The 5744-nt window shown below is 31.7% G+C and overlaps 2 long non-coding RNA genes across 2 annotated transcripts; both read right to left on the minus strand.

The window, feature by feature from the left end:
* Positions 1–503: 503 nt before the first annotated feature.
* LOC142242895 (uncharacterized) lies at positions 504–969 on the minus strand. The gene is made up of 3 exons (XR_012724237.1): positions 903–969; positions 698–773; positions 504–603 (listed from the first exon to the last, which is right to left on the minus strand). It is a non-coding gene; the product is annotated as an uncharacterized LOC142242895 (long non-coding RNA).
* Positions 970–1340: 371 nt separating this feature from the next.
* Positions 1341–2039, minus strand: LOC142241189 (uncharacterized). The gene is made up of 4 exons (XR_012723522.1): positions 2003–2039; positions 1739–1791; positions 1554–1641; positions 1341–1382 (listed from the first exon to the last, which is right to left on the minus strand). It is a non-coding gene; the product is annotated as an uncharacterized LOC142241189 (long non-coding RNA).
* Between the last annotated feature and the right edge of the window lie 3705 nt (positions 2040–5744).

Genomic DNA, 5744 nt, shown 5'->3' on the forward strand with positions numbered 1-5744 from the left:
TTGGAGCGATATAGCCCATCTTCGAACTTGACCTGCACACTGAAAAAACAGTGAACCCTTTTCCATTGCAAAATGAACTAAACTGTAGTAATATTGACCATGATTTAGCCCTTAAGATTTTTTTCAACTTGTCTAGTTTATAATTTTCTTAAATTTTAGTTCATCTATAACATTGTAGTTTAGTTCATTTTTACAACACCATAAGATTTATATACACCTACCAAGTTAAAAAGTCAGTATTATTTTGGTTTACTTGCTTATTTTGTGGGAAACCCGATAATAAAATTTGGTTAACAGTCTCTTTAAAATGTCGACGACTAGACTATTTTTAAATCAATCATTCCACAGTATAGAGAAATTAAATAATTAAAGGAACAACAAACCGTTTTACTATTATGAGAATTTTCATATATTAAAATTAAACTATCTTTAAGCAAAAGTACTTTATTATAAAAACTTATGATGAAAGTTCTTAATACAATGTTTTTTGTGAATAAAATTTATGACCACATGGAAAAGAGAGTAGTTCATTTGAACCCGCTGTTTGGACATTTTGACTTATCCTTTTTTTATTCATCGTAGGTAATTTTTTCACATATCTTGCTGGAAAAAATGGAAACAATAATGAAAATTAATAAAAATGAATACCATGTAATGAAATATAATTTTTAATTCTTCATTTTAGCTTGTAACTTACCATATTTGGGGCATTTTATCAAATGGTGTAAGGAATTCAACTTTTTTTTGGAAAACGTATCTCATAAAATTTGTACCTGAAACAATTAGAGAAATAATGAAGTATTCTAAATAAACTCATAAAACTGTGTTGTTATCGATGTGAAAGATATAAAAAAATAAATATTCTAGTTGAAAGAAAGCCAAAGTTTTAATATAAAACTTACCAATTCTCTATTAAATTGTACGCTGAGGGGAAATATAAAAAGTTGTCCAAATTTATTTGGGTTACTCTGAAATTAAATATTACATAAAATTATTAAAAAAAGATTTTCAAAAAATCTAATGAAGATGACCTAGACAGTCATCAAAATGACGACACGTAATTTTATTTTCGATTTAAAATGCATTTTAGTCTATTGGGAAATGGTAAATTTAAGTTATACTAATTCGACCGTTTTATGAATTTTTGTTTTATACTACTTAAAACCAAATTGAATAAGAAAATAAATGCAAGGTTGGTTCACTTTTTCGCTCACGATGAAAATTATATCGTCTTGAAATCAGCCGTAGTCAAAATGACGAAGGATGACGTTAATGTACAAAAAATAAGGATGGCTATCCAGGGTTAAAGAAAACTTACCAATTCACTCTTAAATTACAGGCAAAGGAGTACTAAAAATTTGTCCAAATTTTAAGGGGTTATTCTGAAATTAAATATTTATTTTTACATTAAAAATATTACATTAGTTTCCAAAAAAATTAATTAAAGAAATACTAAAATAAGGTATTAAAAACCTGTAATTTTGATGATAAAAAGGTCATAAAAACGTAAATATTCTAGTTGAAAGAAAGCCAATTTTTAAAAGAAAACTTACCAATTCTCTACCTTTTTAAATTTGTTTGAATCCGTCTGGAGTTGCTCTGAAATTAAATATCGCTTTTACAACAAAGAAAAACATTAAACTGGTTTCCAAAAAAAAAAAAAAAAAATAATTAACAAATAATAATATACATAAAAAATATTCTTTTCAAAAGAAAGCCATATTAAAAAAATACTTACCAATTTATGAATAAACTATACGCTGAGATATTACAAAAATTTTCCAAATTCATCTGGAATTGAATATTAATTTTTTACATTGAATAATGAAAATTTCAATACACTTTCAATTTCAACATATTTTACTAAATATTCTTAATAACTTTTTTCTAAACTACCGATAAAATATTAATAACTTTCATTTAAAAGGTTTAATAAACAAACACCAATATATGACTCAAAAATCCAAAATATTCCATGCCTTTATATTCCCTTGTTGCATACCTACTTAAAAGATGCAACAGCCCACGCCAACGCCAACTATACAACTGAAGCATGCCAAACAAAACCAAGCAAAGCCAAATCATTCATACAACAACAAAAACACGTGTGCCTTTGTTGAAAACAACACCTCATCCAGCCAAAAACCATCAACGAATAACAAACACACACACACAAGCCACTAAATGAACAAAAATAAAAACAACCCCACGCTCATGTATACACAACAAAACTCAAGTAACATCATCTTTACATTAATCACATTCCACCATTCCGATAAAGATCTCTGTACTATGCATTAGTTCATCGCATCTGCTGACAATTTACTCTAAGAATAATATTCGTAAAGGCACACCAGTTTATGAGCGATGAAACGTTTAACTTAAAATTTGCAAAATTTTCATGAAATGTTATCTACCATTTTTGACGAAAATGTCTATAAATTTAATTACATGTGAACTAAAAATATTTCATTGTGTAATTTTTTACCAACAATTATTAACTATAGGAATAGTCAGTAAGAAATTTCTATCCACTTTCAAGTTCATTTTTCGTAAAAAAATATTTTCTCATACAAAAAAATCTTATAGTAAATTGCACTTATTATTTAGAAAATACTTTACATTTCACAAGTAGTTTTATAGCATGACAAACGAAATTTTAACTACCAGTTAAGAAATTTTTTAAGGAAATTTCCATCGTATTTTGTTGGCCATGAACTAAACGATTGCTACTTAGAATTTGTAAAATTTCCTTTCGAGTAGTTAATTTTCGTTGAAGATACGAAAAATGAACTAAAATTCTGGAAAATTCTTGTAATAAATTATTGTAAAAATCTTCTTAATTTTACGAGACACTTTTTTTTCTGTGCAAACAAAAGACGAATCTGTGCCAAATTTCAGGACGAAAACAGACGGACATGCTTATATCGTCTTAGAATTTCTCCATGATCAAGAATATATATACTTTATATAATCGGAAATCGATATTTCGATGTGTTACAAACGGAATGACAAACTTATTATACTCCCGTCACCACTCTATGGTGGTGGGTATAAAAATGGTTTCATCTCCAACCTGTGATCTAGATGTAACATAGTGTAACTATAGATCATCCTATTACCACTCATGATGTGGTATATTTTTTATGTAAATGAGTTTAAAATCAACAATAATTTTAAACGATTATCAAAAATATACTGTTTCTTAATCGGTGATTTGTTTTTTAGTTCTATATATTTTTTATCAACGTACAATGTTTTTCCTCTACATCACAATATTCACTGCTTAGTTTCTACAACTTTTCGAAATAAATGTATTTTATTAACGAACACATGTTTTTGTTTTTATTATGTCTTGGGTTTTTATATAATAGTGTAATTTATTTAATAAAGTAAAATTAATACTGAGTTCAATGTGAAGTAATTCAATGACTAAACAAGAAGAAGAAAAAAATAATAGAGTTGCCATGTGGGACAAAACCATTGTGATCATTTGTGATGTGGTCGTCACTTTCGGTGGCTCCGTAATCAAACCCTTTAAACTCAGATCCCATACTCGATGGCGATGTTATGGCAAAATCTTGAAACTGGTCCTCGTCTCCATAGTGACTCTCCGGACTTGGATCTCGATCACCACTTGCATGATTAGCACGTCGCTCGCTTTCGGCATCTGGGGCTCCTCTCGCCTTTATCTGATCTACATGTCTCTTGACCTTCTTGTCCTCATAGCTAATCTCATGGTGGATGTCTCCTAGTCTTCTTACCACCCTACCGGTTAGCCACTTTGGTCCCTTTGGGTTCCCGGCGAGAAAATATACTTTTTGACCCTTGCAGAATTGGCGAAATTGTCTGGTGCCATGATTTCTTCTTCTTTCTACGGTCTCCGGAAGAACCAAGTCCAAACGTGATCTTAACTTGCGACCAAAGAAAAGTTCTGCCGGTGATTGCCCAGTCGTACTGTGTAGTGCGTTATTATATTGCCTCAAAAACTCATTCAGATTTCTTCTTAGATCAATATTTGTTGTCCCCATAGCTTTCAGGGCGTTTTTCACAGTCTGGACATTGCGCTCCGCTTGACCATTCGTCGCAGGGTGGTATGGGGCGGAGAATTTATGGTATTTCACACCCACATTTTGAAAATATACGTTCAGTTCGGCCGATCGAAAGTTTGTTGCGTTGTCCGACACGACAATTACTGGTACACCATATGATGCAAATGCATCATCAAGCAACTGAATTGTTGCCGCAGCCGTCATACTTTTAGTAACTTTAACATCGAGGCATCCGTTATAACTAGCAGCATCATTCCTTCATATGAGCCTGCATAATCGATGTATATGCGCTCCTAAGCGGCCTCCGAAACTTCGGCGGACAATTGGATACATTTCCACAGGCGCTGCACTCCTTCACCATCCCTTCAATATCCTTGTCAATGTTTGGCCAGTATATGAAAAATCGGGCAAGGCTCTTCATTTTAACCATTCCCATATGACCAGCGGTGCCAACTTTGACGATTTTTCGTCATTTTGACGATTTTTCATGGCAAATTTGACCTGTGACGATGATTTTAACCAACGTAGTTATGAGTTGACGATTTTTGAAAATGTTCAACTCAAGTGTTTCATTTTAAAAATTTTTATGACAATTTGACGATTTTTTAAAGTAACTTAGTTATAAGTTGGCGATTTTTCATAAGTTGTACTGTAAACAAGCATTTTTTTAATCTCAATACTATGGCAATTTGTATCTAGCTTGCTGTCAGTCACATTCGTCTCCAATGTAGAAATATTTTTCAATGCAATCAATATATATAAAATTAAAATTCGAAATTTCTTTGAAACTTAAAATTTACAAGATATTCTTGTGTCCAAAAACTACTTAAAGCTAAATAATTCTGACGGCCATTTTCATAAAGCTCCGTTAGTGTTCCGTTAATTAACCAACTTTTAAACCGTATTATAGACGAAGCTGCCATCTTGCCTTTATATTCCATAGGCCAGTTAGGAACTTAACTGACGAAAATTTTTCAGTTAAAGTTAGCCGGAGAGAAGATATTTGCAATTTACTCTCTTTTAACTGGCAGTTAAAGCCTAACGGAGCTACATGAAAATGGCCGTGAATGTAATAAACTCAATTTAGTTAAATTAACTTTATTCATAACCGATAAGCCGAGTTATGCTAAATAAATTGTAATAATAATAAAAATTATACATGATCAACTAAAAATGATTTAAATTCGTTTGAAGAATATAATAAAAGTGAATTAAAATGGCTTTTGCAATGCTTTTATTTTGAATAAAACGTTTATTTTCCTCCCAAATCGTTGTTTTCGACTATTTCATGGGTGACGATTTTTCGACGAATTTTATGTGACGAGTTGACGAAAAATATTTTAAAAATTGACGATTTTAAGCCCAAAACAGTTGGCACCACTGCATATGACCCATATGCAGACTTTGTAGTAGTGCCGGCCGCAGGCTCTATGGTATAACTACGCGGTGTCCAAACAATAAACACCCTTGCATGGTTCTATAATTCACCTCCGGTGACTTAAATTTGTCCTTCTGCAAGGAACGACCTCTCTCCAACGCATTTAAAATTTTGCCCAATTGCTCGTCTTTGCGTGTGTCACGTGCAATCCTCTCAGCTGTTACAGAGATTTGATCAATCTGAGAAATCGTGAAGTTGTCGAAATCATCCATCTCGTCCGTATGATTAGACTTCATTTGTTTCACGGGAACTGG

Source organism: Haematobia irritans, chromosome 1 (assembly GCF_050003625.1).
Source record: "Haematobia irritans isolate KBUSLIRL chromosome 1, ASM5000362v1, whole genome shotgun sequence".
Lineage (NCBI taxonomy): Eukaryota > Metazoa > Arthropoda > Insecta > Diptera > Muscidae > Haematobia > Haematobia irritans.